Genomic DNA, 15552 nt, shown 5'->3' with positions numbered 1-15552 from the left:
AATCTTGGGGCAGTTAGATACCTGTTGGCATATTCTAACTGTTCATAGTGTTGAAGTTGAAGTTTTGTTTATGTCCGTACACAGATTATTTATAAAGCTTTGGTTTTAAGAATATTAAGTACGCGTTTAATAAACCTCACAGACCTACGACCTACAGGGGAGCAGGAGCTCCACCTGGGCACTGCAGGAGCAGTGTTCAGGCTAGGAAGAAAGAGCCCCCCTCCAGAGCATTTCTGGTAAGCAGATTGCCATTCTGCAGCTACTTTGCACAGGCGCTCGAAAATTCATCTGAGCACCTCTAAATTCCGAAGTGCGTGCATGTTGCACATCCGATTTTATTTTAAATGCAAAAACGCTGCCAAAATCGTTTTTTGCCCCCTGTTCTCTGAATCCACCATTGAGCACCACGAGGAGTGCCTATTCCAAGATGGCGGCCCGAGAACTGGCTGACTAGCACCTCCACCTACCCCTACCTAAGCCCAGCTGCCTGGCTCCGGATAGGCTACTGGTGCTACTTCTTGGCCTATCAGGCGCCGGCAGGCATAAAGCCGGCCCACCTCACCAAGGCACAGGAAACAAGACTGCCTCCTGTCCTCAGCCTGACACCAGCCTTCTGCTTCTGCCGGAATCCCTGTGTGGCTTACACCAGCACCCATGCGTCTTGGAGGTAAAATTAAAGCCTAGTGGCTGGCATTTTGTGACTCTCTTTAAAAATCCCTAAACGTGTCTGCATTTAACTTTCGCTTCGTACCCAGTACACCCTCCCAATCTACTCCCACCAGCAGCTGCCGAAGCCAAGGACTTCTCTGCACTAAGTCCTGCTGCTCACCATGCTCCCGTTTGTGACTGTAATATATCATGTGCCTGCATAGTGCTTTTATATGACCCCCCACTTTTGCGAGATGATGAATAGACAAATGTATCCTACATGCTGCATCCACTGAATTACTGCCTAACTATTAATCTATTTGTCCTAGACTTATGAATGTAACAACAGCCCCTACTATTGTTGTATGATCAGCCCTTATAGGGGTCTATAGCATTTAGCTGAACCATCACTGCTTCACCAGTCATATGTACTCATAGCCTTCACTGTGCCCGCCATATTTAGACTTACCTTCATTGCTTCAAATAATTACATGCATCTTAATCTATTATTGTTACTAGGCTACATTGACCAGCCTAGATGTGCCCTGCACCTACAATTGCATTTAGCCTATGTGTGTTCTGCACTGACTAGCCTAGATGTGCCCTGCGCCTACAATTGCATTTAGCCTATGTGTATTCTGCACTGACTAGCCTAGATGTGCCCTGAGCCTACAATTGCATTTAGCCTATGTGTGTTCTGCACTGACTAGCCTAGATGTGCCCTGCGCCTACAACTGCATTTAGCTTATATGTGTTTTGCATTGACTAACCTAGATGTATTCTAACTACAACATAGGCTAGGTATAGCACAGAAGTCCCGTCCCCCCTTCATCTACACTGAATCAACACTTAGATGTTAGTATGTCCTCAGCATAGTTTGACAATGACCTCTGCCTACTTGACTAAACTAGCCCAGACGGCACTACTTACCTGTGCCATCATAGCCATTATGACCACTGCCATCATAACAAACCCTCCTAAGGATATAAATCTGAGACTTAGGTCTAGATTGTCTCCTATCTATGAACCTTATAGAAACTTCCCTAACAACGTCAATAATCAAACGACTACCCGGTGTAAGAACCCCTTCTCCACACTAACGCAAACTACTAATACCATGGACAAAACTCCCCCTAAAAATCACACTTCCCGAGATACCCTCTATCGCAATAGCTCCACCCAACCCAAATTCATCCCGATAACTATCCAGGACACACCCAACATAACTACTATATCCGGAGCCTTAATCAACGCTAGATCACTAGTAGCCCACACCACAGAAATAGCAGACACCCTATCCACCAACAACCTCGACCTCCTAGCGATTACCGAATCCTGCCTGCATGAAGCAGCAGGCCCAGCACTCTCAATAGCCATCCCTGAAAACTACCAAATAATCAGAATGGGCAGACCCACCAACAGAGGAGGCGTTCTGGCCATCATAGCCAAGACTGACCTTGAGCTAAGACTATCAACCCAAACTTCTCTCAAATCCTGCGAACTCCTCACAGCCAAATTGCCCATCTCTAACTGTCGTACCTTAACCATCTACCTGATCTATAGGCCACCCGGCCCCGTTGGCTCTTTCGAGGCAGATTTAGCCAGCCTCTTAGCTAACAACACTAAGGAAACCTCCCAAATACTATTACTGGCGATCTGAATCTTGGTCTCAACGATCCTGATGATAAACCAGCACAAGCCGTAGCGAATATGCTTGCTGAACACGGCCTTATCCAAAAAAGTGCTCACCCCCACCCACAACAAAGGTAGGACTTTGGACTGGATCGCCACACTGAACTGCGATACCACCATCTCCAAAACTACCCCTCAACACTGGACAGACCACCACCTCATCGACTTCACTCTCTCACTCCATAAAGAAGTCAATGGGAAGAAAATCATAGCACCACCACTGCCCACTAGAGCAAAGAAAAACAGAACGCCTGACAACCTCCTACCACTACTGTTGCCAACCCTTAACGCTCTCCCCGACAACCTACACCCAGAGTGCCTAGTAGAAAGCTACAACAATGCCATGAAGACAGGACTAGACACTATTGCCCCTCTAAAACTGCAAAAGAGTAAACAACAAGCCCACCTCAACGCATGGTTTACCCCCCATCTGAAAGAACTAAGAATGCAAAAAAGGAAACTAGAAACTCAATGGCGCAATACCCCCACAGAAGAGAACAAACTACAGCTTAAAAAACTCGCAAACAACTACAAAAAAGAAATCCTACTCACCAAAAAGAACCTTTTCAATGAAAGAATCAAAAACTCCAGCTCCAATACCAGGGAACTATTCGCAATCCTTAGAGAACTGGAATCCCCCATACCCCCACCAGATAATATAACCAAAGACAAACAATGGTGCACCAGTGTCCAAAACGCCCTAAACAACAAAATCAAAACTCTCCAAACAAAAATTGCACTAAAAAAGACTCCATAACCACTAATGACTACTCACCACCTAGCATCCCTGCCAAAATAACTAACCCACCAGGCCCAAACCTCTTCAGATTCGCTAAAATCTCCATACCAGAAACAGAAAAGGTCATCGCCTCTCTCAAACCCTCCAACTGCAAAGGCGACAACTGCCCACCCCAGATAATAAAGGACGCAGCAAGGGACTTAGCTCCCTTTATAACCAAATTGATCAACGCATCTTTCTCCTCCAACACCATACCAAGCAACCTCAAACAATCCTGGGTTCTGCCACTCCTCAAGAAGCAAACCCTAGACCCCGCTATCCCTACCAACTACAGGCCCATTACCACGGTGCCATTCCTGCTAAAGATAATAGACAGAATAGCATACTTACAAATCCAGCAATATCTAGAAACCAACAAACTCTTAGGTGCCTGCCAATCCGGATTCAGACCGCAACACGGCACAGAAACCGCCTTAATCGACCTCAAAACCCAAATCAGTGAGATTAATGACAAAGGAAACACCGCCATGCTTCTCCTCCTTGATCTGTCGGCAGCCTTCGACCTGTTAGATCACACAGTCCTGTGCGAACACCTGGCTTCGGCTGCCCACTTCTCAAAAGAGGCCATAGCCTGGATCCATGCATTTTTGGACAATCGTACCATGAGAGTCTTCTCCTCACTAGCCTCAGCAGACCCCATCAAAATAACCTGCAGTGTCCCCCAAGGATCCTGCGTCTCCCCCACCCTCTACAATATCTTTACCAAGCCCTTATTTGACAAGTTGGACAAACTGGGTGTCTCATACACTAATTATGCAGATGACACCCAGATTCTCATACCCCTTTCGGGCAACTTCGACTCAGATACGGCCTTGGTAAACAAAATATACCTCATCATTCAGGCATGGATGGCCACACACGGCCTATGCCTGAATGATGAGAAAACCGAAATACTGCTTCTCGGATCCAACATCAACCTAAAAAAACTCAGTCCTGACTACAAGGCCTTCAACATAGACGGCAACACTATCACAGTCGCCAAAACAGTGAAAACTCTAGGCTTTCACCTTGACTCAGCCATGTCACTAAAAAAACAAGTGAACTGTTTAGCATCCTCTACTGCTTACATGTGCAAGCTCATCAGGGCAAGTAGAGCATTCCTCTTCAAGCTAGCTGCATTACCATCGCCAATGCCTTAATACTATCCAGACTCGACTACTGCAATGCCATGTATCTAGGAGCCAACAAATACATAACAGACAAGCTCCAAACTCTGCAAAATAACGCACTCAGGACAGCCCTTAACCTACCACACAAGGAACACATATCCAACAAAAGAAGAGACCACAAATGACTCAAAATCTGCGACCGCATCTCACTCAAAACAGCATCACTCACCTTCAAATGCTTAAACAACGCTACCCCCCCTACCTGGCAACCAGAATAGTAAAAAGAACCTCCACCAGACCCATGAGGATGACCAATGCTTACTGCCTACAGGTACCCAAATTCAGACAGAAAAATCAGGCGGTAGCAGCTTCCCTGTTATGGCAGCCCGACACTGGAATGCCCTCCCTCTCAACATCAGAACTGACCAATCCTATTACAGTTTTAGGCGAAACACCCTCACCTGGTTACGCTCCAACGATCCCATGACTGAACAATGCCCCTGCACCTAGCCTACCTCACTGTATATATGTATATAAACTGACCTGCTAAATGTACAATACTGTATGTATATTTGTATATATGCCTACTTAACAGACCCTGTAAGTAATGTAATGCTCTGCTCACCATTCAACTGTTTCCTACCCTGTAACCAAGTCTTTATGTATACTTACTCCTCTGTTCTCTGTTGCGCCCTGTTACCTCTGGGTTTTGTGCGCTATATCAAATAAATAAACAAACAAACAAACAAACAAGATTTACTGGTAATCTCTGTTTTAGAGTAATGGCAATATCATTACATTGGAACCATCCACAATTCTTTTTTATATATGCAGTGTAGTAACCTGCATTGGTTGTGGCTCCTGCGTGGTAGGTTATTCCTATTGTTGTGAAGGTTTTCTTACCAAGCGATACTTGACCATGTGTGAATCCAGTCAGCTTGCAGTTGTTTTTGGTAGCATCTTAATTGTAACATAAAAGCATTACTATTATGTATTTACTATGTGTTTGTATTTGTAAAGTGGAGCGATTATCTGAATTGCAGGTAGTACATAATCTGCTATGGTTTGCATTTTGCGCAAGTTTCTGAAATGGAATGGATTCACAGTTAGGTTTGGATACATATATGAAGCGTTCATTAAGAACTTCTTGTGCGACATGGCTGCAAAGAGTGCATGCATGTTTCCACATGTATGAAATCTGGAAGATTTCATTTATAGTTATGTTTTTGTTTTCTAGTACTTGTAGTAAGTACATTAGAAATTCTTGTGGATCTTCTTGTGTGTTTATAGGGCATTTGACCATTCCAGCACAGTAGTCCAATTCCTGCCTTATTCCAGAAACACTGTAAGTGTTATCAGGATTGTTGATTGCATTTCTATGAAGGACTAACATTTGCAAACGCAATTGGTCTGCCCCGCGTAATTAAATGTTGTTAATAATTGGTGGCAATTTGAATAGAATATTGATTGCTACATTTGCATAGCAATTTACACCAGTTGTATTTGAAAATTTGAATGGACCTGACGGTTCTGTGTCCAAGTAATTTGTTCGGAGTGCGCGTTGTTTCTTTGAAGAGGTAGTTGACTTTGTTTGTGCAGTAGATTCTTCTTTGGTTGTGGTCCTTGATGAAATAGCTTCTTTTAATTTCTTTGGAGGAATTGCTGTGAGATCCTGCATAATTTGAGAGTGAATAAGTTTTCTTTTACAAAGTTTTGCTTTTTGCGGAACAGGATAGGTTTTTAGATGGGGGTGTAGAGAGAACGCAGTCTATTGTATTCTAGGATGCAAGGAATATCAGCATTTACTTTACTTGCATCAAAGTTGATTAGAAATAGTCTGTCAAGTCTATGTAAGCGTGATAGTGCTACATAGCTCATGCCTTCTTTAAACACTGTACCACCAATATTTATCAATGCTTTATTTAGGGTAAGACCTTGTGATTTGTGAATGGTGAGTGCATATGCTAGAGTTAGAGAAAATTGTTCTCTGCGTACATACATGTCTTTAAAAAGAAGGAAGCGGGCTGTTGAGCGTCCTATCCTTTTAACTTCTGATAGAGAATATTGACAAACTGAATGTTGTTGTCACATGGGTATGTTTGAAAGCCAACAACTGTACCAAGTGCTCCATTGACTAGTCCTTGGTACACGTCAAGGTTACGCTTAAGCATTACTCTACAGTTTAAAGATAATTTTAATATTTTCTCAAAACCAACTGTGTTACAGATAGAGTTTTCTAAGGTATTTAGCCTTGTTGTGGCTTGTTGACACATGGGTAGTGTAATACCATGTACGTCCAGGTTGTCCGTGGAGCAAATTTGAAGTATTGGTTGCATTTCTTTCTTTAACATTGTTTCATTAAATTTTGAACAGCTTGCAAGAGTTGGCATCAAGGACATACAGTTTACATTTTTGTGTGCTAATTGTTCCATGACATCAGTAGCACATGAGTTATGGCCATAGAGTGCATGGATGTACCTGGTTTTCAATATAGATTGTGCTTCTTGAGATAGTACACCAACTCTAATACTTTTTAAAATGTTGGGCGTATGTGAGGTCTGCAGACCGACGCATGTTTTCAGTTAATTCTCTGTATTGGAAATGTTGCCAAAGGTTGACATTTCCTATGCTGCCAAGAGTTTTATGGCATAGTCTGTGCCCTAAGGTTTTAAAAATAGGTTCACCTTTAACTGGTATTAATTGAAGAAGATCTCTGAAAACTATAATGCGTTTTCCTCCAAATAGTTCTTCATAGTCTGTTTTCAGGACCTCTTGTAATCTGAGGTGAATGGAGGCCAACATTAGATTGGAAACCATGCTTACCTCATCTATTAGCAGCATTTTCATTTGTTTGAAAACTCTGTGCAGTTCCATTGCAGCTTCTGGAGAAAGTTTGTAATAGCCTAACTTGTTTTGGTGTTCTACTGGAAGGAGTAGTAATCGGTGTAAAGTGACACCGTCTATGTTGTAGGCAGCTAAACCTGTGGGGGCAGTTACAACAGCTGACAGTTTGTTGTTTGTCAATTGTTGGAGGAACTGCTGATGATTTTGATTAAGAACGTTTTGCCTGAACCATCTTGACCACTCACGTATAGCAGTATAGGTTTGTAATCTTGGCCGGTACAATTTTTACTTTCATGCTGCACACCATGTTCAATTTGTTTTGTTATTTCTTGGAAAATGCTATGCTGCTCATTGTTTAGTTGTGATTTTAGAAGAGCAAAGTCTTCTGTAGATTGCTCATACTGACACATGGTGTTTTCTACTTTTGTCATGGCTAGTTCTGCCTCATTTGCTATTAGTGGCTGTCCAAGTGGTTCTTGGATTCCTGTTACAGAAGGTTGACTACTGTCAGGAGTGTCCACATCTAGTTGCGCCTGGAGTTCTTCTTCTTGTTGTTGTTCATTGTGCAACATTGATTAGTACTGTGTAAAGTTTACGTCTGTTATAGTGCTTTCATTTGATTTGAAAGCGTCTTCATAGAAGTCATAGGTATCTAGTAAATCTTCTTCTTTACTCCATGGTTTAAAAAGTTGTAGCAGGGATATGTAATACAGTTCTTTATGTTGAGGAGTTTTTAATGACAATTTGATATGATTAATTAAGCTTCATTTGGTAAGTTTCACTAAGCTGCCTTCACAATTTTCCACTCTGTATCTACCTTTGTTCTCATCTGGTTTAATATTATTTTTGTATGTGAAGTTTGGGCTATGTGGTATAGACACATGGTTTCTAAAGTGGTACTCCTGTTTGGGTAGTATGTGTCTAGTAATTGTTTTTTCAAAATGATGTCTTGGGCGTGGGATCATTTTTGGCTATTGTTTCTATGTCTTCATATGATTTCAGAACTCTTTTTCTAGATTTAGCAGGGTCAAGGTTTAGCCATACTATATTTTCAGACTTTCCATACAAGGCAGTACCGGTTAAATGGTCTGCAGCTTCATAGCAGCCACATTCTCCATGGGAGAGCATTTTTATGCCTAAACTGTACCATTTCTATGATAGTGTTTTGTCAGATGATTTGTCATCCCAGAGGTCATGGAGCTATGTTTTTTCTGCTTTGGTTAAGTAGGCTGAGACATATCGTGCAACTGCATTGGAATTGTCTATAATGTACTGCACATCTATATTTGCCTTCCACAGGAGGGCAATGATTGCATTGTAATCATTGATGTATTTTGATCCTTCTGTTCTTTTTATGTAATATGTGTTCTTAGGTGATTTACCTTTGACACTGTCTCTAACTGAAGACATGAAGTTGTTTACTTGACCTGTTGTTGAAACTGGTCTAGGGAAATCAAATTGGCATTTGGTGTAGTATTTCTCTTTATTTTAATATTTGCGACGACAATACTTCCCACATTTGTGTCTTTGAAATTATAAAAATGTGTAACGCTCACCTGACTCCCACGGAGGCGCTGGTCTAGTCTGGGTTGCTGTGGCCTCTTCGAGCGTGATGCGCAGAACTCGGAACATCGACTGAACAGGACCCTCAAATCTTGCTTGTCTGGCCCGTAGGAATATCCTTCTGCAGATGAGAAAGGGGATTTAATAGTCTGCAGAATAGTGTGCTTGCTCCCTCCTTCCCCCCTTCGTTCTTCTCTAACTTCCTCCGAAATCCCCGGTTGAAGCTCACCTTATGGTTTGAAAGGATGAACTCTCCATCCTGCTTCTGGTGCAGGGGCGCGTGTTTGTCCAGTTACTTCACTGGTTTTCAGAATGGCGCTGGCAAAATCCACTTGACTTTTCCGAGCGGAACGCCGTAAGTATGAAGATTACAAAAGTTCAAGTGTTGAGCCTCCTTTTCTGTTGCCTTCCTAACCTGTGATTTGTCCTTTATTTCAGGTGCAGAATGAAGGCGATGCGTTGAGGGATTGAATTGCCGATGGTAAACTCAGGTGAGTTAGCGATGGGGGCGACCCCTCTTAATGTCTTTATATTCCTCCAGTAATGTCTTTTGTCCTTTCCCCATAGGGGCCGGGGTGAGGAACCTGCCAACGAAGCGGCGCCGACCCGAAATGAGGAATGGTCCACCAACAGAAGACCGGTAAGTGTTATGGCGGAAAATTAGGCTTTCCTCATATGTTCATTCTGCTCACCTTTTGTCTCTTCTTCTCTCCCCTAGGCGCAGAGATGTGGCGACCGGAGCAGACAGTCGCGGTGGAGCCAGAAGAACTCCCGAGGACAGGTGAGTGAAGCGCGGCGCTGCAGCGAGCAACGCGGTGCTTTTAAATGAACGTCTTTTCTCAGGAACGCTGGCGTGAAGGTTCCGGATGCAGGTAAGAAGTTTGATAAAATTCTTGGTTTTCACCTTTCTCTTCTCTTCTTTCCTTACAGGTGTTCCAGGATCAAGCGGGCGTGGCTGGAGACCAGATGCAGGAGCAGACACGGTGAGCGTTCAGCTGCTTGGATGCAGAACAACGCGAAGCGTGAGCTACTGTCTGGGCGTGGCTTAAATAGCCCCCAAAGTAGTTCCAGGTAAGTATCCTTCCCTGGCCACACCCAAGTGGCAAAATAGTACCAATGAAAAAATAGTCCCTTTCAGGTCTCAGGGAGGCCTGAATCTTGCAGCATGGTCTGCATCAGGTAAGTGCACAAAACACCTTCCTTTATGAGCCTGGCGCCTATGGCACCAGGACTGATGTCCAACATGAGCCTGGCGCCAACGGCGCCAGGACAGAGTCCAAAGAGCCCCTATAAGGGGCCGCTGGGCTTTTACCCGGGGGCATGATGCCTGCTCCCGGGGGTGCTGGGCCTGGCCTGGTGCTCCGGGGGTAGGCATCATGACAAAATGTGTGCATGAAGGTCACTATGTCTAGTTTGTGAAGGGATTTCACAAGTGACATATTTTTGGATGAACTGCAAAACAGTGGCATCACTGTCCTGACCAAATTTAGGAGCATCTTTAATCCACAAAAGCATGTGGATGTGTGGTGCTCCTCTGGCTTGGTATTCTTTTCTCCAAAATAAGTGTGCACTTCTCCAAGGGGAGGAACAGTTTTATTACAAATGAAGTGTAGCATAGCAATGACGCGATGATGGAAATATCTTGATACATTTACAGGATCTAGAGAGCAGAGTTCTCCTTGTTTTTTTTATATCTATATTTGTTTTGTTTTTGTTTGCTATGCGTAGGAAATCGTGTAAATCTTCCCATGCATATTCTGCACAACTTAATGTCACAAGCCAAATGGGTGGGCCAGGGTTTCTTGTCATACAGCATACATCTCTGTGGCGTCAGAACCAGTATTTTGTTGTACCACACATGTTTTCTGAAAGATTTGTAATGCTTGACTGTAAAACCTCATCTTTTTCTTGCACTTTTTGTAGTAATTGCGTAGCTGACATATTCTGAAAATTGGTACCTTCTTTCAATGTGTGTGCAACTCCGTAGCATAGGGTTGCTTGTTCACTTTCAAAGAGAAGGTGGAATATGTATTCCATGTTTTGTCTGCATCTGGGGTCTTCAGAATACATTAATAAAAAGCGGTGTTCTGATGCTGTTATTTGTGTGGGTCTATCATCGTACCTTCCTCCTTTTTCAGTTGGAAAGAGTAGAGGAAAGGCACGTGCTGCTATACATTTTTCCCATATGGTGATTGGAGATCCTTTGGCTTGTCGCACTTGGTACGTTTCCAGTGCAGCATCTATGGTGTCTTTAGAGTGTAATGGGTGAATTGTATAATGGTCTAAAATATTGGATTCTGTAGCAGGATCTAGAAGCTGAAATTGACCAGTTTCTGATGAGTCTTGAATTATTTCAGTGGTTTCCCTCAGGTTTTCTTCAATATTTATTTCTTTGTAGTATTAATTGTTGTCTTAGATATTGCAGGGCTTGTCTAACTTTATGTAAGTCCACAAGTTGTTGCTAATTTATTTTGTCTTTTGTAGGTACGCCATTTACTAAGATAATTAAAGATTGATCTATTGGACGTTGCACTCCCAGAGTGTGTACATTTTCTTTGAGATATAATGGCAAATAAACGACTTTGCCACAAATGCCTTTAACTAATTCTGCAGGAGGTAATTTTGCTGTTTTTGGTTGAAGGCGTATTATTGCTTGAAATGAATGCGCTGTTTGAATTATGATGCTCTCATATAAATTGAGTTGTTGCAAGGGTTTTGGTAGTGGGAATAATTTCAAGTTATTTGTGATAGCACGTGAAGGAGTTTGGTTGTTATCAAGTTTTGCAGTGCAGTAACTGCAAAGTATTAATGGGTCATTTATTTCGTATTTTTTTCTGCTATAAGATAGAAAGCTAATTGGAACCACCTGGAATCTTCATTGTCTTCTATTTTGTACATTATGTCTACAGTTTTTGTGCTATTCTTATAAAACGTCTTGTGGCAACACACACAAACATGGTTTGGTAATTCAGCAGATGTACTTTTAAACTTTAGTATTTCTTTTTTGTATGTGTGTAGTAGAAGGTTGCCATCTGTATAGTTTTTGCTATTCTGTTGTAAAGAAATTGCATTTTGTAATTGGCTTTCACTTCCAAAATATTTTCTCTGGATATGCTCTATTTCTTCGAGTAGTTCTTTGGCTGTACCATGTAGAAGATTGTTATTTAAATTGTCTAGTGCTAAAGCAGGACTTTTGGCATAGTACGGTTTATAAACCAGATTTCCTATAATTGAATGGCGTGTTGATATCATTTTGATATGGTGGAATGTGCTTTTGAAAATAGGTCCAGAAATGCAAGCTAATGAATGTCCTTGTAGTCCTGTGTATTTGCACACTGGAGAGGAGTCCATACTTTGTAATTGTTTTATTTTCAATTTGTCTTTGCCTTTCACACACTGATTGAGGAACTGGCGTAAAGAACTGAAAGATTTTTTGCCTATGTTACACATTGATGTGCACGGCCATTTGTAAACTGAACGCATTGGTTTAGTGGAATGGAGAGTTGATAATACGTTTTCTGGGGATATTTTTGTTAGCAGCATTTCTTGTTCCATAATGGTATTCTTAGGTTTTTCATACCCTCGTCCACTGCTGTGTATGGCAATTGGGTTTATTTGCTTTTGTTTGTATGCTTCTTCATTGAAATATGATTCTGTGATGGTGGTGTGGATCCATTCACTTCCACAGATGTTTGCAATGCTATCTTTGTTGATATTCCGTTTATTGAGAAGTCTTTTTTGTAGTTTAGTAGTTAGTTTGTGAGTGGTTTCATTCTGTTTAAAACCAAAATAAATAATTTCCTTTTGCGAAGGATTGCACTGTCTATGAGATCTTCTAGGATTAATTTTCTACGGTAGTTTTTAATGGTTGTGAGTGATTTCTCTCCTGTTTTTATAAGGTTCTGAAGGACTCTGTGGCAGAAAATTATTTGTAAAATAATTTTTTTGGTATGCTTAATTGTGGCTACATCGAGATTTATAGGTGCAGTGTTAGCACTAGTTGTGCATGCAGCCTTGTTAATCACTTTCTGTTTAGTTTGACATTTTGAAAGAGGAGGCAAACTTTATTTACTGGAAGCTGGTTTTGTTTTGCTTACTGACTATATTAGCTGTTTTGTTTGAACTTTTTGCACAAATTCCGCTACAGGTGGATGCTTATTTTGGACACTTACTTTGATTTTGTCTACTTCTGCGTTGGTTTCTACAGAGTTGCTTTTTGGTAGGCATTCTTTGGGGTCTGTTGGAGAAAAAAACAAAGTGTGGGTTGGGATGTTGTGCAGTGTATGTGTGCTTTGAGTTGAGTTTGAGTTTGAGTTTATTATTTATAGCGCACGCCAGACCCGAGGGTAACCGGGCGCGTTGTTCAAGGATACTTTAAACTTTACAGGTTACATATGATTACAAATAGTGATTATACATAGTAGAAATTACATAATGCAGGCCATGGTATATACATGTAACATAATATAAGCAGGAAATATGCAGTAGGGAGAAAGAGGATATATAATTATGTACATAGTACATTTGTAGAACAGTGGTAATGGACTATCGGTCATTTTCTTTGATCCAATTGATACAGTTGGATCTGAAGAGAGCGTAGGATTGGGGGGATCTCAGGCCGGGCGGGAGGGAGTTCCAAAGCTGGGCAGCTTTGACCGGGAAGCTGTTTCCTCCGGCAGTACTTAGTTTGAATGGGGGTATCATTAACTGGTTAGAGTATGCTTCTCTGGTGGGTCTAGTGGAGATTTTTCTGTTGAATCTAGCGGCTAGGTATTTAGGTGCTAGATAGTTGATGCTTTTGAAGGTTAGAGAAGCTGTCTTAAGTTTGATTTTGTCCGCTGTGGAGAGCCAATTAGATTGTCTTCTAGCTTCTGAAATATGCTCTCTTTTTGGAATTCCTAAGGCAGCCCTAAGGGCATTGTTTTGTAGTGTTTGAATCTTTTGCACCGTGTGTTTGTTGGCTCCTATATATAGAGCGTTACAATAGTCCAATTTCGACAGCACTAATGCTCGGGCAAGGGTTAGGCAGTTGGCAGTGGATAGGTATGGTTTTGCGGCTCTGATCAACTTGCAGGTATATGCGGTGCTGGATGCCATTGCGCTCACCTGTTTGGTTAGGGAGAGGTGGGAATCAAGGTAGAACCCTAGTGTTTTTACCACTTTTGCCACCTTGATAGTGTTACCGTCTATGACGAAGGATGAGTATTCTTCTTTTAGTCTTTTGATGTTTTGTGTGTTCCCCAGTATGATGAGTTCAGTTTTGTCATCATTCAGGCATAGCCCGTGGGTGGCCATCCATGCCTGAATGATGAGATAGATTTTGTTCACCAAGGCCAAATCTTGTTCATAATCCCCTGAGAGTGGTATGAGAATCTGAGTGTCATCCGCATAGTTAGTGTAGGTGACACCCAGATTATCTAGATCATCGAACAAGGGCTTCGTGAAGATGTTGTACATAGTGGGGGAGACACAAGAACCTTGTGGGACTCCACATGTGATGGATACTGGGTCTGCAGCAGCAGAAGTAGAGAAGACTCTCATAGTTCTACCGGTTAGGAAAGATTTGATCCATGCGATGGCATGCGTGGAGAAGTGGGCAGCTGTTTCTAGGTGGGTGCATAGCACATCATGATCCACTAGGTCGAAGGCTGCGGAGAGGTCCAGTAAGAGGAGTAAGGCCATCTTTCCGGAGTCTCTCAGCTCATCGACCTGAGTTTTAAGATCGATAAGTGCGGTTTCAGTTCCATGCTGAGGTCTAAAACCTGATTGTCTTGTGCCTAAAAGGTGGTGCAGCTCCAGGTGTTTTTGGATCTGCAGGTAGGCTACCCTGTCTAGGATTTTTAACAGGAACGGTACCGTTGTGATAGGCCTGTAGTTAGTCGGGATGGATGGGTCCAATGTTTGTTTTTTTAGAAGGGGGAGGACCCAAGATTGCTTGAGGTTATCTGGAATAGTGCCTGAAGCAAAGGAGGCATTAATAAGCTTAGAAATGAATGGTGAGAGGTCTCTGGTCATGTCTTTTATTAGTTGGGCTGGGCATAGGTCACCTCGGCAATTGGATGGCTTGAGTGAAAGTATTATCTTTTCGGTTTCAAGTATGGTTACTTTCGAGAAGTTAAATATATGGTTTAGTTTAGTGCTAGTTGGTAGTTTGCCTCTTAGGTTAGTTGAGGGTGGAATTATTCTGTTTCTTTATCTCAATTTTTGTTTGGAGTGTGGCAATTTTGTCATTTAGTGCTTTTTGGATGTTCGAGCACCATATTTTATTTTTATCACAGTTATCCTGGACAGGAATAGGGTTTTCTAGTTCCTTTAGTATAAGGAATAGTTCCTTCGTACCAGATTTGGCCTGCAGTATTCTGTTGTTGAAGTTCTCTCTTTTTGCTTTCTTTATTTCATTTTTATAAATCTTGGAGGCATTGATGAGTGTAATTTTATTTGTCTCTGTTGGGGCTAGTCGCCAAGCAGATTCACATTTACGTTTTTCAAGTCTTAGAGATTTGAGGTGAGGAGTAAACCAGGTATTTAGGTGGGCTCTGGGTTTACTCTTTCTGAGTTTCAGTGGGGCAATAGTATCTAGAGCTGTAGCCATAGAAGAGTTGAATTCATTTACTAGTGATGAGGTGTCCGATGAGTCAGGTAGAGAGTTTAGTCTGGGGAGGATGAGTGGTAGCAGTTTTTCTGTAGTTATAAGTTTTTTGTTTCTAGTTGGCAGGGGGGGGAGCCAGAACAATTTCAGTAGGTATGGTCAAGTTAACATTTAGGAGTAAGGTTATCAGTGCATGATCTGTCCAAATTTGTGGTTTGATGTCGACAATCGTAGTATTGCAGTTATAGTCAGCAACCCAGTCAAGTATACGGCCTTTTTCGTGTGTGGGTTGTAGGATTTTTTGGGAG

Source organism: Ambystoma mexicanum, chromosome 7q, assembly GCF_040938575.1.
Source record: "Ambystoma mexicanum isolate Mex_15411 chromosome 7q, UKY_AmexF1_1, whole genome shotgun sequence".
Taxonomy (NCBI): Eukaryota; Metazoa; Chordata; class Amphibia; order Caudata; family Ambystomatidae; genus Ambystoma; species Ambystoma mexicanum.
This window is presented reverse-complemented; position numbering follows the sequence as displayed.